The 26,362-nt window shown below is 36.0% G+C and overlaps 1 protein-coding gene across 1 annotated transcript in view; it reads left to right on the top strand.

Moving 5' to 3' along the window:
- CCSER1 (coiled-coil serine rich protein 1) overlaps window positions 1–26,362 on the top strand; it is a gene marked incomplete at both ends in the record, with an annotated part of 1,131,842 nt that overhangs the window by 595,396 nt on the left and 510,084 nt on the right. The gene's annotated exons all lie outside the window — the stretch shown is intronic.

The following is a 26,362-nucleotide window of genomic DNA, read 5'->3' as shown; positions in this document are numbered from 1 at the left end:
ATCCTAAAAACAACAGATTCTATTTTTGTTTTCTTGTTAAAGAGAAGTAAATTAAGGAACAGTAGGCTACTATAACATTTCCCAGATGGTATTAAACAAGTGTGGATAGAGTCAGGCTATAAATTTAAGTAGTCTTGATTCTGGATTCATACCCTAAACCATTACACTGTATGGTCCCTCAAATAAAAAAAGAATAAACTAAATCCCTGGTGTAATGCAGAAATAATGCTGCCCCACTTTTAATGATTTTTATATCTTTTTTTTTTTTTCATTCTTACACAATGTATTGATTCTGGCCACAAGGCAGTTCTCCTTTTTCCTTCACTGTGAGACTCAGGTTGATGAGACAATTTTAATATGTTATTTTGCAGTCTTTGAGAGACTATCAAATCAGACAATGGGTGTCAAACTTCTACCCAGAAGGTATTTGTTTTCATGTATTTAAAATGCAGCAATAATCGGATGGTTTCACTTATAACAGGAATATAGGGGAACCAAATAAGAAATCAGTGTAAAAAAATAATAGCACTACAAAACACAGCAAAATAAAAACAATTATAAATCAGAGACATTCTGCAGGGGAGGCAGAGAGAGTGGGATCAGAGGGAGGGATGTATCAGGGAGGGGAATGTGGTGATGGTGCACGGGTGCCTGGGGAAGGAAATTCTATGGGGACTCAATTTGAGGGAGTAGGGTGAAGCAAATATTGTTTAAAAATAAAAAAATAAATAATAAAATACAGCAATAGTAGTAGACATGTCTAATAATAGTTTTGGTACCTAGAGAATCATTAAGTTCTATTTTTGTTCTTTGTTTCACTATATGTATTCATTGAAACAAGATGGGCAAAATCCTTTATTAAGTGTGAACTGAGCACATGAAGCATATTCAGCATCACATGTAGAGATGAAAGTCCTGAGTGGACAATATATTTGGCATGTAAGATTTGGAAATATAAAACTGTATGAGACTACTTGGAGAAGTCTTCCCTATTTTATCACCTCTGCTCTTTGAACTGAGGAGAGTTTTGCTTTGGAACTGCCTCAAAAAGTTATTAAAATCCTTTAAGCCAATTATCTATGTTGTCCCAAAACTTTTATAGTTTTTTCATTGCAATATATACATTAAATCTGGAATCATGTTAGTAAGAGTCTGGAAAGAGTTAATTTTCATTCTCACCTTGAGCATTCTCTCACACATGTGAAAACATTTATCTTTAAATCTATAAGAAGTACTTACTGTTCACTTATATTTTGCATGTTCTTCCCCTTTCTAATTTATGAATTCTTTTTATTGCCTTTACTTTCACAAGTGAATGAATTCCTGCAGGGTAAACTGATCTATATTGGTATCTTTGACTCATGTGATTTTATGTTTTTTTTTAAATTTTTTAAAGATTCATTTGTGCATATAAGAGCTGGGGTGTAGGTCAAAGTTGCAGAGGTTGGGGGGTAATAGGATTCACCAGAATCAAAGTGGAGTGCAGAGAAGTAATCTATTGAAATACACTGCTGAGGGGAGAAGCAGGAGAGACAGGAGAGGTCTGGTGCACCATGTGGATTAGCTCCCTGGCCAGGGATCGAACTTGTGCTGCAGTGGCTGCCGATATTTTCATAGTGCAGAGACTTAACCCCTTGTGACATCAGGGAGGCCCTCTTGTGATTTTAATGAGTATGGATTGCATATTTATTTTTTCCAACCTAGAACTTACTTATATCCTAAATCTATATATCTAATGGCATATAATACAACTTCCATTCTGTTATTCCATAAGTTATACAAACTCAACATCTCAAAACTGGACTTCTCATCTGTCTGTCTCCGTTGCCCTTTTTCTCCATATCTCTGCTGACAATGATAGAATCACAATCCAGAACATCTCAAACTTGAAATCAGTCATTCTGAGTTTTCTTTTTTGCACTCCTCTTTATTCAGTCAGTTACAAAGTTTTACTGAATATCACCATTGATATTCCATATTTTTTTTAAGATTTATTTATTTTTATACAAGAACCGGGGTACAGGCCAGATGCGCGGGAGGGTGAGAGGATTCACTGGAGACAGAGCTGGGAATAGAACAGGCAGACTGATGAAATACACTGCTGAGGGGAGCAGTGGGCGAGACAGGAGAGGTCTGCTTCGCCATGTGGGATTCTCGCCAGCCGGCCGGGATCGAACCTGCGCTGCAGAGGTTGCAGACAACTTTATAACGTGGTTCTCAAGCACCTGCGCCACCAGAGAGCCCCAATATTCCATATTTTTTATGGTTCAGTGCTAACTGCCATTTACCACACATCCTGACCGTCCTCAAAAATGTGCATGACCAACAGGATCCCAGAAACTTATTTTGGAAGTGTGTTTCCTGAGAATTGTCACCAGTACCAGTTAATATTTAAGGTACTTCAGTGAACCCCATTGTATATTCATATTGCATTTTGTGTGTTTTAAGAAATTTTAATAAGATCATTCACAAAGAAATGAATAGATGTATGGAAACAAAGAAAAATAGCTTAATCTCCCCCAAATCAGAAATACCAAAATATCAGTACTCCGCCTGTGTCTGTAGAGAACAAAGTAGAATCAGAACCTGTACAATACACAGAGAGTTTTGTAATTAAGGTTTTCTGACAGATGTGTGACTTTTGTTTGAGGGATGTAATAAGGCCAATGATGCTGCCCATAGAGGCAATTTAAAAGAATAAATATCTCTGCCTTTGCTTCCATTTGGCTAATGCAGAAATTAGAGAAGGAAGGAAGACATTAATTCAAATTAAAAATGTGCCATACAAGAGGATAAAGAAGGATAAAATATTATTGAAAGGGATTCAGAAATAGTCAATAAAACTGCCTCTTCCCATGGGAGGGAGTCTTTCTTCATAATGATTCCCTGTAAAATTTCTACATAGAGGTAGCACAATACACTTCCAGGCATATTTCATTGAACAAAGAAAAGTGAGTCATATGGTCACAACTAGCAAACCCCTCTGTGGTTGCCAAGGAGGAGACAGTCGAACATGTGCACAGAAGTTGGCAAACCACAAAAATTGGCAAATAGCACTAATTCTTACCATTAGTATTATTTTTCCTGAATTAATCTGTTTCAAATTAAACTGAAATTTATCATTATGTAAAATATAAAAATTATTATTTATAAAATACTAACAAAAAATCTTTGATTGCATCATGATTTATAGGAAAACCCCATTTAATATTTGTTTAAATCCTTAACTAGATCCTTTTTAAAATGGCATGTGTACAAAATGCTATCTTAAATTTTGAAATATGACATAACATATACCATTATTTCAAATATCAGTCATTTCACCATATTTTCAAGGTATTTATTTATAAATGTCTTTTTATAATGAAGAGCCTATATACTGAGTTACATTCTATTCCAGTTTGTTTTACCTGTTTTAAATGATCATACCTATATCTATAATTGAAGGATTTTTTTCAGGACTAATTCACAATATTAATATTATCTAAGTATTATCATTGTACTTGTCAGAATAATTTATGGTGAGAGTTTTATTCTAACAAAACTTTCTAGTCATTTATCTGCTTACAACCTTATCATTAAGTACATTTTTCCTCCGGAAGTATCTCTAGAGATCTTGTGGTGAGTGTATTTTAAGTATGAACAAAAATGGCTCACATGTTCCCAAACAATATTCCTTGCTTCATCCATAAATAATTTGCACCAACCAAAACATATTGGTTTCTCTCCCTTATATTTTAATACTAAGACCTTATTCCATTATCTCCTAAATCACATATTAATTTTTCAACCGCTACAAGAAAAAAAGTGATAATTTCAACTCACAGATAAAACACAATTTGTATTTTTATATTATGAGGTTACTATTTACTGAATTTTTTTTTCTTGGTAAGCAAATCAAGCTGGGATTTCTGCATGCTTTTTTTCATTGGTCAATGTAGTGAAATCTTTGACATTATGTAACTCCAGTTCGTCATTAATATCTTAAAGTTTAGTAAACTAATGGATTCACAATGTCTTCATGTAAATAAGTTAAACAGTAAGGTATGTATTAATCATGGTAGTTATCATTACTTTAAATATATCATTTATACTGATGTTAGTGTAAATATAGGCCTATATTGCAGGCTTGTAGTAGATAGAAAAAAGGAGGATGTGATTACAATTACTGTCATTATCGTGAATCAGCAGTAGTGCCCCACGTATCCAATTAATAGTTAATATATACATTAACTATTATATTTTTTGTTCTCATATGATATATTAGGACAAACTAATTGTTACACAGTAGTAAAGTAAATGCCACTCTATTCATACATTCATTTATCTGACAAAATATGTATTGAGTGTCTGTTATGTGCCTGGTAATTGAGTAGGTACTGACATACACAGTAAACAACTAAAATTCTCTCTGTGGTATTTTCAGCTCATTCCGTACACATAACAATTAGAAGGCCCTATCATTATCCCTATTCACGAAGTCTGGGAGGTTTGGAGAGGAGAAATAACTGGTCTGATGCCACTGAAAGCACTAAATGTTCCCCATGTTTGTCAACAGAGACCGAACTCTCTATCATGACCTCACCTCTGCATCAGGTCAATGTTTGGAGAGGAGTGATAATCTCCATCTGAAATGTGCAAAGAAGCAGGAATATTTTTGTTTCACTGTAAAGGGCCAGGAATGGCCACAGTGCAGGTTTTCTATGATCCAGCAGAACGGGTAAAGAGGAGTCAGAATCCTCAGTGGCTTTTTGCAGGCTTTTATTGGGGTTTACCAGGCATATGGCAGGCAGGGGTGCTGGGGGGCCAGGAGGCTGGCAGTCCTCCCAGCCCTCAGCAAATCCTCACTCTATCTGGGCTCTCTGGCCTTCTCTCTGCTTCTCTGCTCTTCTGTTCATTCTGCTCCTTCTCAGCTTCTGCTGGCATCCCGTGAAGCTGCCCTCAAAAGCCCAGTCGAATCCCATCTACCTATGCCCACAATCTACTCCAGGTGCCCTCCGTCAGCCATGCATTCAGGACCGCAGGGTTGGTCATCTATCCTAATGGCTGGAGGGCAGAAAAGCCTGATACCTTTTACCTTACCCTACATTTACTCTCACACAGACTGGGATGGAGATGAAGGGAAAGAATCACTAAGAGGCAATGCTAACCTTTGGAGCTGAGTTTTTACCAGGCTCTCCATTAAAATTATATTTTAAGAAAAAGAGAAAGTAACATGAAAAAGACAATAGATAACTTTGATAGCATTTTGATTGCTATATTACATATTGATGCCTTAGAGGATAAATGGGTTTCAATTTCATTTTATCATATCACCTCTGTATTTCTGAGCTATCACACTGAGGTCTTTTAAATTTCATCATTTTTTTCTGTGAGACTAACTAAACTTGACAGAGACCGATATGTATTTTTTATTACCCACTACATCCACTGGTGAAGACCCAAGTAAACAAAGAACAAAACAGAATTACAGTGCTGCATTCTCATATTATCATCTACTAATTCAATGTAGAATCTCTTGAAAAAGGAAAATATGTTGAATTAACACAGCTTTAGCCATCTGATTCAGAAAGGTAAGTGGAAATTTCTCTCTTTTCAGTATAGTCTTTTGGAGAAATCTAAAGCCAGAAGGCATAGTTATAGCACTTTAACAAGCATAAATGGTAATTAAAAATAAGAAGGTATCCTCCTGCATAGCCTAGTTATCATGGGTATGGAGATAACCACTGTTAGCTGACTCCAGGGTACACTTGAAAGCAGTATGATTGCACTGCTGAGTTTGTTTATCGCACATGTAATTGAAATAGAGGCGACACACTACTCTGGTGATCTCTTCTGCTCAACACTCTAAAAGAACCATATGCTTTATTTTCCTGTTTCATAAAAGAGTTTAGCATTGTTAATCACAAACAAGTGTAAGTTCTCTCATTGTCATTTATTTTCAATAATTTTTAATTGGGTATCTCCTGTGCTCCAAGGAAAGACACGTGCGTGTTAAAGTAGAGCAAGAAGGAGTGTAAGGTGAGGAATTTAATTCTGGAGTAGTAGAGACTAACAGGATAATTATGTATTTCATCTTACTAATAAATTCATGATTATAGCTTCTCAGGAACAGGGTTTATCATGAATCCTGATGGTTCACTGCCCACTGTCAAAGATTAATAAACTGATATTTCATCTTTCAATATTGCTGGATTTGTTTAATTTGCCTATTTAGCAAAATATAGAAGAAAATCACCGTGTTCCTTTAACAAAGCTTTTTTCAACACTCTCACTCAAAGAGATTATAAAACTTACTTTTTTAAGAGTACTAAGAAATTGAATCACTTATCAAACAACTCACTTGAGAAATCTTCAGGTTTTTTTTGTTTGTTTTTTTGTAAAGATGTATTTACTTATGCATACAAGAACTGGGGTACAGGAGAAAGGTGTGGGGGTGAGAGAATTCACCAGACACAGAGTGGGGAACAGAATAGGCAGGTCGACTGAAATACATTGCTGAGGGGAGCAGCAGACAGAACAAGAGAAGTCTGTAGCGCCATGTGGGTAGCTCCCTGGCCAGGGATCGAACTCTTGCTGCAGTGGCTGCAGATAGCTTTGTAGGTTGCATCTGAACCTTTGAGCCAATAGGGAGGCCCTTACTTGAGAAATCTTTGGATGAAAAAATGAAGCAAATATTAATAAGTTTATACCTCCATTTTCAATAGAGAATGCTTTTAAAAATAGGGGGGATTTTTTATTCATTTTTTTCTTCTATAAATTTTTCATGAAAAAGAAAAGTACTGAAAATGTGACTGAATTATTATTCTCTGTAAGTTCTCATAAAGTCAACTAGTTAGAATATATTCTGTAGAAGGTTCACAAGTTTTGTTACATAGATTAAAAAAAATAGATAAAAATGTAAGAGGTATATTTTGCATGTATTATGAAGAGTTAGTATAAAAAGGCACATTTTATTAAGGCATTTTATTAAGGTTAGTATAAAGGCACTTGTGGCCATCAAAGAGTAAAATAATTTGACATCTGACTTTCTATATACACATTTGAAGGATTTCCATGAGCTTGGTCACTATTTTTTTTTTTTCTTGTAAATGTTCCATAGAATTTCCCTCATCATGCACCCTTGCACCATAACCTCAGTCCCCTGTGCTCCTCCCTCTGATACCTCTCCCTCCTCCTCCCCTGCAGTGTGTCTCTGATTTATAATTGTTCCTTTTTAACCACACCCTCCCAAACATTGTTGTTGCTAGTTTTTTTGACATGTGCCATTCTTACTGGTGTAAGTTGGTATCTCAATGTGGATTTGATTTGCATTTCCCTGATTGTAAGGGATGTTGCACATTTTTTCATATGCCTGTTGGTCATTTGCATTTCCCCTCTGGAGAAATGTCTTTTAAGTTCTTCTGCCCATTTCTCGACTTGATTGTTTACTTTGTTTTTGCTGAGTCATGTGAGTTCTTTGTATATCTTTGTGATCAGTCCCTTATCAGTTGTATGGAGTGCAAAAATTTTTTTCCAAGTCAGTGGAGTGTCTCTCTATTTTGGTTAATGTCTCTTTTTTGCTGTACAGAAGCTTTTCAGTTTGATGTAATCCCAGATGTTTATCTTTTCCTTGACTTTCTTTGCTTTGGGTGATGAGTTTTTAAAGATGTTACTGAGGTGTATGTCTAGTAGTGCTTTACCTATATTTTATGGTTTCGGGTCTTATGTCCAGTTCTCCTATCCATTTCGAGTTGATTTTTGTGCTTGGTGAGAGGTAGTGGTTTAGTTTCATTTTTTGGCATGTGGTGGTCCAGTTTTCCCATCACCGTTTATTGAACAAACTCTCCATGTTCTATCGGATATCCGTTGCTCCTTTGTCAAAGATCAGTTGTCCATATAAGTGTGGCTTTATTTCTGGATTCTCTATTTGGTTCCTTTTGTTTGTGTGTCTGTTTTTGTGCCAATACCAAACTGTTTCGATTATAGCTTTGCAGTGTAGCTTGAAGTTTGGAAGTGTGATACCTCCTTTCTCTTTTGTTTTCATCTGTAGGGCTTTGGCTCTTTGTGTTTTTTTTATGATTTTATATGAATTTCATCAGCATTTGTTCTATTTCTTTGAAGAATGTCATTGAGATTTTTATTGGAATAGCATTGAATCTGTAAATTGCTTTTGTAGGATGGCCATTTTAATAATGTTAATTTTTTTTAAGTTTTCACTTATATTTTATTTTTTTTAATTTTATTTTATATATTTTTACAACATTTTTCATTTTTGCACAATGTATGAATTTTCATCTTGGTTATAGTCCCCATACAATTCCCACCTCCCTTGGTTTGATCCTACTCCATTCTCCCCCCACCCCCATAGTGTATCTCTGGTTTATAGTTGCTTGTTGATTTTGATTTTTACTTTATTATAATTCATTTTTTTCCTGATCCCTTATTTAGGTTTTCTAAATTCCTGCTCTGAGTAAGAGCATCTGGTATTTTTATTTTTATTTCTGACTTATTTTGCTGAGCATGATCCCTTCCTGCTCCATCCATGCCATCCATGTTGCTGCAAATTTCCATGAGTTTATCTTTTTTGATTGCTGAGTAATTTTCCATCATGTATATGTACCACATCTTGATCCAGTTATCTATTTTGGGGCATTTGGGTTATTTCCATAGCTTAGCTATTGTAAATAGTGCTGTTATAAGCATAGGTGTGCGGGTGCCCTTTTGAGTTAATGTTTCTGTGTCCTATGTGTAAATACCTAGTGGAATTGCTGGATCATATGGTAGCTCCATCATTAGCAGAGTGAGGAATCTCCACACAGCTTTCCATAGTGGTTGAACCAGTTTGCACTCCCACCATCAGTGCAGATTTCCTTTTTCTCCACATCCTCACCAACAATTGTTGTTGCTAGATTTTTTAATACGTGCCATTCTCACTGGTGTAAGATGGTATCTCATTGTAGTTTTGATTTGCATTTCCCTGATTACAAGTGATGCTGAACATTTTTTCATATGCCTGTTGGCCATTTACATTTCCTCTTTGGAGAAGTTTCTTTTTAGCTCTTCTGCCCATTTTTTGACTGGGTGATTTACTTTGTTTTTGTTTAGTCTCATCAGCTCTTTGTAGACTTTTGTGATCAGTCCTTTATCATTAGTGTTTTGTGCAAAAAATTTCTTCCAATTGATGGGCTGTCCCTTTGTTTTTGTTGCTGTCTCCTTTGCTGTACAGATGCTCTTTAAATTGATGTAGTCCCAGCTGTTTATCTTTGCCTTCACTATCACTGCTTTGGGTGATATGGCTTTAAAGATGTTACTGAGGTATATTTTATGTAGTGTTTCACCTATACTTCCTTCTATATATTTTATGGTTTCAGGTCTTATGTCTAGTTCTTTAATCCATTTTGAGTTGTTTTTTGCACATGGTGTGCAGTAGTCGTCACACTTCATTCTTTTGGATGTAGCAACCCAGTTTTCTCAGCACCATTTATTGAACAAACTTTCTTTGCTCCATTGCATATTCTTTGCTCTTTTGTCAAATATTAGTTGGCTATAATTCTGTGGGTTTATTTCTGGATTTTCTATTTGGTTCCATTGGTCTGTGTGTTTGTTCTTGTGCCAACACCATGCAGTTTTGATTATTATGTCTTTGTAGCATAGTTTGAAGTCTGGGAGCATGATCCCTCCATTCCCTTCTTCTTCTTCTTCTTCCTTTTTTTTTTTTTTTTTCAGGAGAGCTTTGGTTAATCAGGGTTTTAGGTGGCTCCATATGAATTTCATCAATATTTTTTCTGTTTATTTAAAGAATGTCATTGAATGCTTTTAAAGATTTATTTATTTATTTATACAAGAACCAGGGTACAGGCCAGATGCATGGGAGGGTGAGAGGATTCAGCAGAGACAGAGCAGGGAACAGACTGACTAAACACACTGCTGAGGGAAGCAGTGGGCAAGACAGCAGAGGTCTGCCTTACTATATGGGACCCTCACCAGCTGGCTGGGATCAAAACTGTGCTGCAGAGGCTGCAGACAGCTTCACAGTGCTGCACTCAACTGCCTGTGCCCCCGGTGGAGGCCCAAGTCATTGAAATTTTTATTGGCATAGCATTGAATTGATAAATTGCTTTTGGTAGGATGGCCATTTTGATAATGTTAATTCTTCCAATCCATGAGCAGGGATGTCTTTCTATTTCTTTGTGTCTTCTTCTATTTCTTTTAACAGTGTTATATATATATATATATATATATATATATATATATATATATTTTGCATAGGTCCTTTACCTATTTTGTTAGGTTATTCCCAAGTATTTGGTTTTTTTTTTTTGTTTGTTTGTTTTGTTTTGTTTTCAACAATAAAAGGGATGGTTTTCTTGATTTCTTCTTCTTCAGATTTATTTTTTGCGTATAGGAAGGCTACTGATTTTTGAGTGTTGATTTTGTATCCTGCTACTTTACTAAACTGATTGATTAGTTTGATTTGTTTTTCTGTGGAGTTTTTGGGGTTCTCTATGTATATTATCATATCATCTGCAAATGGTGATAGTTGTACTTCTCCCTTCCCTATTTGGATTCCTTGTATGTCTTTCTCTTGTCTTATTGCTCTGGCTGGGACTTCTAGTATTACCAACCATCTTTTCTGACCATGAAGACATCAAACTAGAAATAAACCATAAAAATAAAGCAAAGAGCCTTCCTACCTCATGGAGATTGAAACCCACACTACTGGAAGGTCACTGGACTAATGAGGAGATAAAAGAAGAAATAAAAAAAAATACTTTGAGTTGAACAACAAGGACACCAATTTCCTAAATGTATGGGATGCAGCAAAAGCAGTAATAAGAGGAAAATATATAGCAATACAGGCTCATATCAAGAAACAAGAAAGAACTCAAAGAAACAATGTAATCACACATCTCAAAAAAACTAGAAAAAGAACAACAACAACAACAAAAAATAAAACCTAAAGTCAGTAGAAGAAAGGAAATAATAAAAAAAAACCAAAGTTTATATAAATGGAATATAAACTAAAAATAACAATCCAAAAGATCAATGAAACCAAAAGTTGGTTCTTCGAAAAAATAAATAAAATAGACAAACCCCTCCCTAGATTCACAAAGGAAAAATGGGAGAAAGCACAAATAATAGGATCACAAATGAAAGTGGATAAATCTCAATACACACAGCAGAAATCAAAAGAATAATCAGAAACTACTATGAATGGTTATATGCAAACAAGTTCAACAATCTAGAAGAGATGGAAAAATTCCTACAACTTTACCATCACCCAAAGCTAGATAAAGAAGAACTAGAACACCTAAACAGCCCAATTATAAGCAGTGAAATTGAAATTGTAATCAAAAACCTCCCCAAAAACAAAAGCCCAGGACCAGATGGATTTACAAATGAATTCTACCAATCATTCAGAAATGAACTAGTGCCTATCCTTCCCAAGCTTTCAAAAAATTGAGAAGGAAGGGATAATACCAAACACATTCTATGCAGCCAACATTATACTAATACCAAAACCGAACAAGGACAACACAAAAAAGAAAACTACAGGCCAATCTCTCTAATGAACTCTGATGCAAAAATCCTCATTAAAATTAGCTAACAGAGTCCAACAATATATCCATAAGATAATTAAGGACGACCGAGTAGGATTTATTCCAGGGACACGAGGATGGTTCAACATACAAAATCTAATAATGTAATCCAACACATCAACTAAATGAAATATCAAAACCATATGATAATATCAATAGATGTTGAGAAAGCTTTTGACAAAGTACAACACCCATTTATTATAAAAGCCCTTGAAATTTTCGGGATACAAGGAACATACATCAACATCATAAAGACCATATGTGACAAGCCCACAGCCAATATCATTCTCAATGGTGAAAAGTTGAAAGCATTTCCATTAATATCTGGAACAAGACAAGGATGTCTACTCTCACCACTGCTTTTCAATAATGTTAGTTCTTCCAACCCATGAACAGGGTATATCTTTCCCTTTCTTTGTGACTTCTTATATTTATTTTAACAATGTTTTATAATTTTCTTTGTATAGGTCACTCACTTCCTTGTAAGTTTATTCCCAGGTGTGAGTGGGGTGTTGAAGTCTCCTACTCTATATGTATTTTCTCTAATGTCTGTTTTCAGAGCTGATGATAATTGTCTGGTATATTTTGGGCACCTTTATTGGGTGAGAATATGTTAATGAGTGGCACACCTTCCTGATGTATTGTCCAATTAATCATAATGTAGTGTCCATCTATATCTGCTATAAGTATAGCTGTGCTGGCCTTCTTTTTTGGTCCATTTGCTTGCAAGATTGTTTTCCAACCTTTTACTTTAGTCTCTGTTTATCTTTTATAGTTAAGTGTATCTCCTGGAGATAGAAGAATGTCAGATTTTGTTTTTCAATCCAGTCTGCTACTCTTTTAATTGATGAGCTTAATCCTTTTATATTTACGGGTAATATTGATACATTAGCATCTGTATTTGCCATTTTGTTTGTCTTTTTTGTGATTTTTTCCCCCTTCCCTTATTCTGTTCTTCTTATTCATCCATCTTTTGGTTTGTCTACTTGCCAAACTTAGAACCAGGCCCTTGATCCTTCTTTTCCAATTTGTGTATAGATTTTATTTTTAATATTATTTTATTTTATATAATTCTTACATCATTTTTCATTTTTGCACAATGTATGCATTTTCATTTTGGTTATATTTGCCATATAATTCCCACCCCCCTTTTTTAATTAATAAATTTTATTTTTATATTCCCCATACAATTGCAATCCCCCCATTCTGACCCCAATCCCTCCCCTCCCACCCCCCACCCCCCAAAAAGTGTCTCTGGTTCATAGTTTTTGTTGATTTTGATTTTCACTTTCTTATAGTTATTCATTTTCCTGGTCCCTTATTTAAGTTTTCTAGATCCCTGCTATGTGTGAGACCATCCGGTATTTTTCTTTTTCTTTTTGGCTTATTTCGCTGAGCATGATCCCTTCCAGCGCCATCCATGTTGCTGCAAATTGCATGTGTTTATCTTTTTTGAATGCTGAGTAATATTCCATGGTATATATGTACCACATCTTCTTGATCCAGTCATCTATTTTTGGGCATTTGGGCTGTTTCCAAAGCTTAGCTATTGTAAACAGTGCTGCTATAAACATAGGGGTGCAGGTGTTCTTTGGAATTGATGTTTCTGTAATTTTGAAAAACTTAAAAGCATGTCTGTAATATAAATGTAAAATGAGATATTTTATTCAACACAATAAATTATTAGGTTATCAGTGAGATGTTAAAATTGCTTTGAATTGTATTTGAGTAACAAGATATTTATGGGTAATGAAGAATGCTAGAAAAAGATTGTTGGGGTTATCTGCTAATCAGAAATTACTTGCATCTCTACTACAAATTTTATTTTTTTTATTATTATTATTTATTTATTATAGAGGCATGCTTTATTTTATTTATTTATTTGTTTGTTTTTGTTTATACAAGCACTGGGTACAGTCAGAAGCGGGAGGGTGAGAGAATTCACCAGAGCCAGAGCGGGGAGCAGAGCAGGCAGAAGGACCGAAGTACACTGCTGAGGGGAGCAGCGGGTGGCAGGAGAGGTCTGCGCGCCATGTGGGACCCTCCTCCGGTGGCTGGGGAGCAGCCGGGGATTGAACCGGTGCTGCAGAGGCCGCGGGCAGCTTCGCAACCCAGCGCTCAACCGCTGCGCCACCGGGGAGGCCCTCTACTACAAATTTTAGATGATGACATCTGCTCTTGCAGAATTACAAAATAGTCTCATCAATAGGAAATCAGTGCATCATGAACTACAGCACTACACTGAAAGAACAGGTAGCATTTGTGCTGTTTCCAATGTCTATACTGTAACTTCCCTGTGTGGTGCTTGTACTTAGGGAAGGGCAATGTAGGTAGCTCCCTAAGGGCTTCCAAAGTCAGTTCCGGAGCTCCTTGCAGAGTAGACTGCTGGTGTAATGCCTGGGAGGTAAGAGTGCTAGTGTCACATTCTAGGTAGAGAGTCATCTCAATGGTCTCTGCAGACCAGGTACAAACAGGTACAGACCAAGTACAAATCTCTGGTCTTAGGAGACCAGAGATTGCACTGGGAATAGGTGAGTGGTTCTCCTTACTGCTAATTCCAGTCACAGACTACCTTTCTTCATCAGGGTATCCTTTTCCCCAAGAAATGTGCACTCTCCAGACTGGGGCTACAGTAAAGTTTGAGGAAACCTATGGGGGAAAGTGGGTATCTCTCCTAGTGAACTGACACATTTCCTGACTTACTGCTTATCAGTTTCAAATTACTTACCACTACTCTCTAGACCTGTTCACTTTCCCAAAAGCTATATTCTAATCCTTATCAACCTATACAGTACCTGTCAAAATTTCTTTCTAATCCAACCATAAACCTTCTAACTTGCACAATTCTTCTACCTATATATAGATCTTTAAGCATATATATTGTGATAACAATTGTGACTCAATTCAATCACCAAATAATATCAACCACAATATTGTGATCCATCTTTAAACTTTTTACTTTTGGAATGGAGGATCTATGCATTGTCAATAGCTATAATAGATGTGATAATAAACATTTATGTATGAAACTACCAAAAAATGGAGCAAAGTGTCAAAAGCAAAATATGATGTTTCAAATGAATATTTGAATATTAATATATTTTTACAGTAAGTACTGATGACTAAAAAAGATATTAGAAGTCACTGACAGATAAGACATTTGACTTCAGAAAAGCATATATTACATTGTCCATTCAAATTGTAAGTTAAATGTTTATAATCATAAATATAGAAAGCAAATATATGCACATTAATTAAATTATTCCTCAACATAGAATAAACTATTGTAACTACAAAAGACTAGAATATATATAATTGACTTTAGTGTCAATATTATATGATTATTGTAAGCAGTTAATTTGATTAATTTGAAAATAGACAACTGATTTGGATCAATTATTTTCTCCTTTAGCTGATGGAACTATCAACAACAATATAAATCCATAAATGAATATGAACTCATTATGATTAGATAATCTCTTCTCAGGAAAATGCATTTTGTTTAAAGCTTTTGCTCATTCTCCATTTTTTAATATATTAATGAGGATTTTGGTTCAGTTCTTACAGCCTTGAGAGAAAGCCTTTGATCTTATTTGAGATGTAGAGCTATAGAGTGTTCACTAATCCATTTACAGGAATGTGCCACATTATGCCAGGAAAAAGCCTATATAGTCTTGAACATTACTGAACACTCTGCACCTTTTACATTTCCTCAGTCATTTCATTATGAAGCCAATGTAAAAAAAAATCCTTTCCTATTACAAATGATAAAACAAAATAGTAAGGTAAAAATGAGCATGAGAAACAGAGGAGGATAAAATTACTGATTTCTCCTTCATAAATGAAGACATTTACCAAATCATAGCCAAAACTATGAATAAAGAGCTTATTACTTCTGTATTTAACACATTATTTAAACTAATCAATAAAATAATATTATTTGACTACCTTTGCTTAATTTTTAAATAGGAATACCTTTAATCTAATTTCAATTTGGCAGTAAAATAAAAACATTGTAAAAAGCATGAATATTTATATGCCCTTAAACAAGCTTATCAGAATTTACCTCAAGAACATACAGCTAACATTTTTAACTGAATATAACCAAAATATATCTGGGATACATGAAGGACATGATAATAGACATTAGAACTTATAATTTTGAGCAACCAATGTAAGTAGAGCAAGATATGCTATGGATGACAGAATATTAAGTAGTGGCAAAAGAGAAGATATTTGGAGGTCTTATTTTTCACTTTCTGGGTAGTATTTCAGTGAAAGCTGGATTATTTTATACATTTATTATAGCCAGAAGGTGCAAACCTTAAATATAGGGATAATTTAAAATTAATTCATTTGCTTTTAGATAATGAGAAGTTCTACTAGTCATCAATGGTGGTGTATTAGCATTAATGATATCACAGAGTAGCATGAAAGAAATGAATTATAACATGAATTTAGGTAATTATAGATTGTTACACTTTAAAGAAAGGAAAATCACCTTTTTAAATATGAAAGCTAAAATTGCCTTGGCTATTTGATTTCATTTGTACTTCTGTACAGTTCAAGCAAAGAAATGGACAGAAGATCTAAATAGACTCATCTCCTATATATATATATATATATATATATATATATATATATGTGTATATATATATATTCACGGATGACCAGCATACTCACGAAAACTCCTTATCATCACTTATCATCAGAAAAATGCAGATCAAAACAACTATTACCTCACACCTGTGATGATGGTCTATATCAACACTACCAGAAACAAGAAGTCTTGGCAACAGTATAGAGAAACAGGAATTGTGTATACTATTGGTAGAGACTGTACAGTTAGGTACACTAGGACAGTGCTATGGAAAATAGTATGGATATTTCTCAAAATGTTCAAAATAGATTTACCACATTATCCAGCAATCTCTCTCCTAAGTACTCACCCAAAGAACGCAAAAACACAGATTTGAAGGGATACATGCCTACCATGTGTGCTGCAGCAATATTTACAATGTCCAAGTGATGGAAACAACCTAGCACCCAATGACAGATGAGTAGACACCAAAGATACAGTATATATTTATAAGCATTTGCACCATGGATGGAACTGGGGAGGGTTATGTTCAGTAAAATAAGTCATAAGGATAAAAGACAAGTACTGGGTTATTTCACTCATTTATGGAATATAAAAACAAAGCAAAGGAACAGGCTAAATCAAATACTTTATTTATTTATTTTTTATTTATACAATAGCTAGGGTACAGGCGAGATGTGTGGGAGGGTGAGAGGATTCTCTAGAGACAGAGCAGGGAGCAGAACAGGCAGACAGACTGAAAGCACTGCTGAGAGGAGCAGCAGGCGCAAAAGGAGAGGTCTGCCGCGTCATGTGGGAATCTCCCTGGCTGGCCGGGAATCAAACCCATGCTGAAGATGCTGTGGACAGCTTCACAACGCTGTGCTCAACTCATTGCACCACCAGGGAGGCCCCAAAGACTTGAAATTTGACTGCAAAACTGAAGCTACGAAAAGGGCAGTATGAGGGTAAGGTTAATGGAGTGGGGTCACAATGGGCCATTGAGAATGTTACTGGTGCTTTGGAGGTGGGCATTGTGTCATAACCTGCATTTGAAAAGGTGTGAACTTATCCCTCTTTAAAAAAAAAATATATATATATATATGAAATAAACTAAGGTTACCTCAATAATCATATAAAAATGTCTTAAAGCTGTGATTTTTTACTAAATGATAAATCATAGTTGATTTTAATATTTTCCTAATTTTTCATGTACTGTTAACTTAAAATTTGCATTTAAATGAGTAATTATTGTTAGATATTTATATTGAAAACCCTTAACAATAAATTTGCAAGTATCTATCTGTTTAAAAAGCATTTTTAGAAAGTAACATGGACTTTAAAATTACAAAATAAATTTTGCACGCAGCTCTATTGCATAAAATCTTGAATCTCTGAGAATGTGCTTGTATAGAATCCCAGAAGTAGGTACCTTAAATACTAGAAATTTCAGCCTATAGATTATGGAAATTTACACATCTATGATAAATATGTATAAATGTAATTATTTTGTATCTGTATCTGTGTGCCAAAGTCCATATGTTGATGTCCTAACTCACAGCAACTTAGTATGTGTTTAGGTATGGAAGTAGTAAATTACCCTATGGGTAATTTAGGCAATGGACATGGACATGAAAACAATTGAATAACTTAGAAGAAATAGAAAAAAAATATTAGTTAAAGAACATAACTTTCTAATACTGTGTATATATACTCATTAAAAAAAAAAAAAAACTACAAGTAAGGAAATTTAAGCAGTAATCAAAAGTCTCCCTAAAAACAAAAGCCCGGAATCAAATTTCACTAGAGAGTTCCAGCATACTTTCAAAGATGAACTAATACCTGTCCTCCTTATATGATTCCAAAATATTGGAAAATAAGGAATTTTTCTAAGCACAGTTTGTGAGGTAAAATAATTTTGATGCCAAAATAAGACAAAGGCATCACATTAAAAGGAAAATTACAGACAAATTTCCTTGATGAACATAGCTGTAAAAATCCTCAACAAAATTTAGAAACCTATATTGAACAATGCACAATAGGATCATACAGCTTGACAAAGTGGGTTTTATTCCAGAGATGCATGAGGGGTCAACATTTCAAAATTGATCAATGTAATTCACAACACAAACAAAAGGAAAGAAAAAAATCTCATGATCATTTCTTCCTACTGAATGGAAGAAAATATTTGTACAACATACATCTGATGAGGGTCTAGTATCCAAGATCTACAAAAAATCCATACAATAAAAAAAAAATCAGAAGAGTTAAGCAAACACTGTCAAAGTACAGTTATAGATGACCACCAGGTACTTGAAAAATGCTCTTCTTCACTCGTCATCAGGTAAATGCAAATCAAAACAACAAAGATATAGTATCTAACACCTTTTTCAAAAAGTTCAGAAACTGCAAGTGTTGTCTGGAGTTTGGAGGAAAATTAACCCTCCTAAGTAATTGGTAGGAATGTAAACTAGCCTATTTCTTATGTTAAACATACATATGCATATTTCTCAGAAAATTAAAGATAGATCTACTATATTATCCAGCATTTCTGTTCCTAGTTATCTACCCAGGGAATGCAAATACGAATTGAAAGGATACATGTGGTCCTATGTTAATTGCAACACTTGTTTCCAATAGCAAAAATATGGAAATAAACTAAGTGCTTCAGGGCAGATGAGTGGATCAAGATGGTGAGATACATGTTCAATTGAACTCAACATTCAAAAAGATGAATTTTGACATTTATGACAACATGAATGAAATTGTAGGGTAGCAAAGTAAGCCAGAATAGAAACAAAATATTGGGTGGTTTCCTTCATATCTGGCTTAAAGAAGAATAGAGAGTCAGTCAAAACCAAACCAAAAACATGCCCTGGAAATACGATTTTAAAGCTGATACTACCAATGGAGGATGGGAGAGCATTATGGGAATGGGCACATGAATCATGGTGGAGGACTATGGGTGCTTGGTGGTGGGTGTTTTGTGGCAACCTACATCTGAAGAGGTGGGATTCTATATCTCTGAATCATATATAGTGTTGTCAACAAATGTCATGTCAATTTAAAAAAATGAAAAAGAGGTAATTAACGTTAAGCAGTCATTAAAATGAGGCAATACCTCAATCAAATATGAATGGTGTAATTATAAGAAAAGGTTGTTAAGCCAAGGATGTTCACACACAGAAAAAACCTTGTGACCATACCAACAAGGGCCTGTGAGGAGAGACACTTCAGGGGAAAGTAAAGTAGCCTCATCACTATCTTGTTCTTCCAAATTTCAGAACTGTAAGAAAATGAGTTTATGTCATTAAAACTACCCAGTCTGTGCTATTTCATTTTGATAAATGTGTCAAACTAATAGAATATCTTACCATCTATTGAAACATTTAAATTATGAAAAATATAGTCAATAGAGCTTCAATATTTTTGAAGTTATTTTCAAATGTTTTCTCTTGCTTTCTTCTGCTTTTTTGATAAGATTAAATTTTATATTTTATTAACTGCCTTAAAATCCTTCTATATCACTAACTGCACTTTTTTTTACTTTTTTATTTATGCATACTAGAGTTAGGGTACAGGTCAGAGATGTGAGGAGTGAGAGGATTCACCAGAGACAGAGCGTGGAACAGAACAGGCAGACTGACTAAAATACACTGCTGAGGGGAGCAGCAGGCAAGGAAATAGAGGTCTGCCACACTATGTGGGTTTCTCCCTGGCCGGGGATTGAACTTGTGCTGCAGAGGCTGTGCATTGCTTCATAGTGCGGTGCTTAACCCCCTACACCACCAGGGAGGCCCAGTAACTTCACTTTTAAAAGTCAGAGGTTTATCTTAAAATTTGCTCTAAAATATTCTGATTTTAGCATTAAGGATGCAATAACTGTACAAAGAGCAATAACCTGAGCAAAATATTTCCTAACAATTGGGTAAGTAGAGCTAATGTGTTAGTTCAGGTTAAAAAGCCATGCAAGTTATAATAAAAAGTATTAAGATTCAAATTAATACTTGAAAAAAATAAATGAATGCTTAATTTAATAAAACCAAATTAAAATACCTCTTATAAGGGTATAGAAAATATAAAAAAAATAGGAAACCATAATGCAAATACAATATTTCATTTTATGTTTCAAATTTGAAAGACTGTAAAATTATATTTGTGTATTGTAGTTGTAGATATTCTGACATATTTTCTACTACTGAAAGAGAAATTAGCAATAATTTCTTATAATTAGGCAGTCAGAATCAAGATTAAAAGAATATTCACAGCCTTCAACCCAGTAATTCTATTTATGGAAATAACTTTAAAGTAGAAACAAAACAATGTAAATATTATGATATTAAAATATATAGCATTATTTATAATAATGAAAATTATAAATATTCCAGGGACCCCACAATTAGTGACTATTTAAAGTATGTTATGGTCATTTTAGTAAATTAAAAAAAAAAAAAAACATATAGCACATCCACCAAAGAAAATACTGCTGGAGGCAGTTCTAATCCCAAGACTGCCCACCTGGGTCTATGCAGGCATCTCTTTTAACACTCCTGTCTCTTTCAGAGCAATTATAGGTGATGGAAATTGAGTGAATCTCCATATTATTTACTACTACTAATAGATATATCTGCAGATATGCACTGCATGTATGTATACATATGTTTCATATATGTGTATACACATATTCATTATAATGTATGCACATGATATATGTAACTCTATCCACATATAGATGTATATACCTATATCATTAAATGCACACTGAATAAATAACTTTATAATTTTGTTCATATAGCTATACATATCTATGCTATATACATGTGTATATGCCTATATGTATGCATTTGTATTATATGTATACTATTTTCTGTGTCTGATGTCCTCTTATTTGTTCATCAAGATTTAGCTCAAAGTTACTTCTGGGAAATGCACTCATTCTGCTAATAATTTGAGTGTTCCTCTATTATAATATATGTAACCTATGTTGTAATAATTTGTGTCTTCCCACTCCCACTGCCTTTGGTTATCTGTTGATAGACAAAAATATTGTCTGTAACATAATTGATACACATTTTAACAGATAATCCATACATCATTTTATCTGTGGTTCTATCTCTGTGATTATTGTTCTCAATTCCTTTCCAGTGTTCCATGTACTTCCCCCGTCATCTGAAAATAATGAGAATTTTACTTCTCCAAGTTGTGTAATTGCTCTAGCTAGTTAAATACTATGTTGAATAGTAGTGGGAAGAATGGACATCCTTGTTTTTACTAGATTTTAGTGAAAAAGTTTTCCATTTTTTTACCATTCAGAATAATCTTAGCTGTGGTTTTTTCATATATGGCTTTTATTATGTTGACTTATGCTCCATAAATATGCATTTTGAGTGTTTTTTATCATAAATGGATGTTGAATATTATCAAATTCTTTCTCAGTATGCATTGTTTTGATCATGTGATTTCTATCATTTCTTTTGTTGATGTGGTGAATTATGCTGGTGATTTTTTGACAGTCATAAAAAAGTTTTTATTATCATTCATGGATGAAATAAACACACAACCTCATACTTGAAAAGTTTAACAAGCCTTAAACATTTTTTTAAGATTAATTTATTTATACAAGAACTGGGGTACAGGCCAGAGGCATGGGAGGGTGAGAGAATTCACCAGAGACATAGCGGGCAGCAGAACAAGGGAGCAGCGAGTGAGGCAGAAAAAGTCTGCCGCGCCATGTGGGAATCTCTCTGGCCGGCTGGGAATGGAATCTGTGCTGCAGAGGCAGCAGACAACTTCATAGCACTTTGCTCAACCTGCTGCACCACTGGGGAGGCCCAAGCCTTAAACATTTTTTTTCCCACATTTTACTATGACAACATCATTGCCTAGTTATATTATTTATCCATTTCTAGGAAAGAACACATTGGTTGTTTTTTGGGTGTTGAACCGTGTTGTGTCCCTGGAATAAATGACACTTGGCTATGATGTATTTTCACTGTAGGTAAGTTGTTGAAAATTTTTGCTAAGATTTTGTTGAGGATTTTTGCATCTATGTTCATCAGGAAAAGTTGTCTGTAGTTTTCTTGTATTTTTGACTGGTTTTGTTTGGGTAATGTTTGCTATATAAAATATGTTTGAAAGCATTCCATGTTTCTCAGTTATTTTACAGAGTATGAGAAATATAGTTATTAGTTCTTTGAAGATTTGGTAGCACTCACCTGTAAAACTGTTGCTGGGCTTTTTATTTTTTGGAGCGAGTTTTGACTACTGTTTTAATTTCCCTGCTCATAATTGTTAACTTAAGTTTTCCTATCTCCCCCTGATTTGGTTTGGATGTTTGTATATTTCTAAGATTTTATCTCTTCTAGTTTATTGAATTGCTTGTATACAGGTATCCATAATAATCACTTTCAACCTTCTGAATTTCTGAGATACTAATGGTAACTTCTCTTTCATTGTTGATACTATTTGTTTTTTATTTGTGAGCTTACCTAGAGGTTTGTCTATTTTATTTTTTCTTTCAAAGAAACAGCTTTCTCTTTCATTGCTCTTTCGCACTGCCTATTTCATTTCTATTCCTTTATTTCTCCACCAATATTCCCTCGCCTTTATTCAATTGCTTAAGTTGAGAGATGAGATTGCTTATTTGAACTTTTCCTTGTTTCTTTTGTGCTCCTGTATTGCTACGTATTTTCCTCTTAGTCCTGCTTTTCTTTGTCCCATAGGTTCTGTCCTCATTTTCATTTGTCTTGAGGTATTTTTTTTTTAATTTCTTTGTTGATTTACTCATTAACTGAATAGTATTGTTCAGTCCCTACACGTTATTTTTTTTCCCTTGCTTCTTTTGTACACACTCTTAGTGCTTATGAGATTACTAGGAGGTAGCATACAGTGCACATCCAAAACAAAAAGACCCTGTGATTTTAGACTGTAGGAACCAGACCTGACATTTGGTACTGTGATAGTAATGGCATCTCTATCTGAATCACCTTGTGGTTATTATTCTTAAAGGATGACTTGCCCAATTATACATAAGAAGTTTGACTGACAGCCTTCCTTAATTTTGTTCATCTTCCACTCCTTCCTTTCAAACTGCTCATATAATCTGTTCAGATAATCTCATAATTTCTTTGTCAAGTAATAGTGCTACCATAGCCTTACTGTTCTTGGAATATGTTTGTTTGTTTAAGATTTTTTTTTCATTTTATACAAGAGCCGGGGTAGGCCAGCTGTGCAGAAGGGTGAGAAGATTCACCAGAGATAGAGCAGAGGAACAGAACAGGCAGACTGATGAAATGCACTGCTGAGGGGAGCAGTGGGTGAGACAGGAGAGGTCTGTTCACCATGTGGGTTGCTCTGAGGCCGGCCAGGATCGAACTGGCACTGTAGAGTCTGTGGACAGCTTCACAGTGCTGTGCTCAACCGCCTGTGCCACCAGGGAGGCCCTGTTCTTAGAATATGTCTTTTAATGTTCTCAATATGCACAAAGAATTTTCTAAATTTTTAAAACCTACTTCTTTCCTGCTTTACAATTCCTGTGTTATTTCTTTCCACAGTTTAATCAATCATAAGTCAGGCTGCACCTTCAATATTTTATTTGAAATCTCCTCACCTAAATATATAAATTCATCATTTTATCCCCAATAGAATGTTAAAAAACAACCACCCAAGTTCTATACTACTTTATAAAATAGATTATTTTTCTCTATTTCCCAGTATCTTCCTCATTTATGCATGAGACCTAATCATAATGGTCTTTATCACCTGTTTCTATAACACTACCTTAAACAGACTCCATCATGTGTCTAAGTTGTTATGTTGAGACTTCTAGGTAAAAAGTAAGGAGACTGACTGTAGGGAAAGGAAAAAATGTCAGGCTTTTCTGCCCTCCCGCCATCAGGATAGATGATGGATCCTTGTGGTCCTGAATGCATGCCTGATGGCAGACACCTGGAATATGGTGGGCAGAGGTACATGGGATTCACCTGGGCTGAGACGGTTCTTTTAAGGGCAGTGTCATGGGGACGCCAGGAGAAGCCAAAAGAGAAGCCAAGAACGAACAGAAGAGCAGTAGAAGCCAAAAGAGAAGTTGAGAAAGAAGCCAAAAGAGAAGTTGAGAAAGAAGCAGCAGAAGCCGAGAGAGAGAGAACGCCGGATAGCCCAGATAGAGTGAAGACTTGCCTGCCAGCCTCCCAGACCCCCAGCACCCCTGCCTGCTTAGTACCGGGTAAATCCCAATAAAAGATCTGCAAAAACCACTGAGAACTCTGACTCCTCCTTTACCCGGTCTGCTGGATCATAGAAACCTGCACCGTGTCCATCCTGCCTCTACACTGACTCAGTTCGCTATCAACTTTACAAAAGAACTAATTTCTTCTTATCCATGGCAAGGTAAGAAAAACAAAATACTATTTTCTCATAGACATTTAGGAAATAAAACAGCATGATCATCTGCTTATTGATACAAAGATACCAAATTTGCAGCATTCTGTCTGAATATGCCTGTCAATGTGATTTTAAGTAAATAACTGAGTTAAACTACTTTTTTTGCTTTGACCGCTTAAAACTTCTCTATGATGTGAATTTGGTGGAATGTTACTGGAGACTTCCCCTTAGCTGTTGTAAAGGGCCGGACTGGACACGGTGCAGGTTTTCTGATCCCATGCAGACCGGGTAAAGGAAGAGTCAGAGTCCTCAGTAGTTTTGCAGGTTTTTTATTGGGGTTCAGCGGGTACGTGGCAGGCAGGGGTGCTGGCTGGAGGGCTGGGAGGCTGGCAGGCCTCCCAGCCCCCAGCAAGTCTTCACTCTATATGGGCTCTCTAGCGTTCGTTCTGCTGCTTCTCGGCTTCTGCTTCGGCTTCATACTGCTACTGCTACTGCTGCTACTGCTACTATTGCTGCTGCTGCTGCTGCTGGCGTCCCCGTGACGCCGCCCTTAAAAGCACAGTCTTAGCTCAGCTGAATCCCATCTACCTATGCCCACACCCTATTCCAGGTGCCCGCCATCAGGCATGCATTCAGGACAAGGATCCATCATCTGTCCTGATGGCGGAAGGGCAGAAAAGCCTGACATTTTCTTTACTCTATAGTCCACCCCCTCAGGGTTTTCTGCCATATAGTCCACGTATATACAATTTTTTAAGCAAACATAAACAGTGCAGCCATGGCCCACAAAAGCAAATACATCAAATATAGCAAAATACAGTATAACAAAATACAACAGAACACAAATAAGTCCAGGCAGGGCACCAACCTAGTGCAAAAGACAATTATTGGTACCAGCAGATGAGCCACCAAATCTGCTGCTGAAGGCACTGCTCATATAAGGGAGGGGAAATCACACACGGCATCTGCTATAACATACCAGGAGCCGTCAGGCTTCCTGGCCTTCTCCGGCTGTAGTCTAGGCTACAAGGCACACACAGCATCCACCCCCAGGATGCACTAGCTCTGGGATTGGCAATTTTATTCTGTTGGGGATAATCGCCAATCCTCAGGGTTTCTGTCTGCAGTCGCTCCAACACTCGGCCTTCATGGCCACCCATGCGACTCACAGACCCCTGCACTCAAGCCAACCCACTGCACAATCACATGGGTCGGGGATCCAAACTCTGCATTCGGCTTGGGTTCCACCCCAAGCCACATTCCCCACCAATCCCCCAAGGACAGGTTCCTCAGCTCCTCACCCTCACTCAAGAATGAGCAGGGCATCACCCACAGGTGATTTTACGAGACTCACAGTTCTTCAGCATACACAGGCTGCTTAACAGCCACTCAGGGCTTCTCAACTTAGCATCAGTACCAGCTTGTGCCTTCTTAGTTGGCTTTTCTCCTCCACCAGGCTGCTGGGCATGCACAGGCTGCTTTTGGCCATCTAGGCCCACTGGCCACCCCCAGATTCTCAAAAAAAAAAACAAACATAACCTGCCAAGGTCCTCCGCCTTCTGGCAGGATTGTCAGTCCAAGTTTATCAGTCCATGTCCATCAGTTGAAGTCCATTGGCCTCTCCTTGCGTCAGCAACGGCCTGCTGCCTCAGGGGTCATTGGCTGGTCCTTTCCGGTGTCGTTGGCTGGTCCTCTTGGGTGTCTCCTTCATGCCAGGTCCTGTCCTGTAGCTCGTGGACGTATCCATCTTCTATACTGCCATGGCACCTCCAGCGTCATCACAGGCAGTCTTTTACTCCTTAGTCCCTCCAGGTCTTTG

Source organism: Talpa europaea (assembly GCF_964194135.1).
Source record: "Talpa europaea genome assembly, chromosome: 5".
NCBI classification, from domain to species: domain Eukaryota; kingdom Metazoa; phylum Chordata; class Mammalia; order Eulipotyphla; family Talpidae; genus Talpa; species Talpa europaea.
The sequence above is the reverse complement of the archived record's forward strand: the minus strand, read 5'-3'. Positions and strand labels throughout refer to the sequence as shown.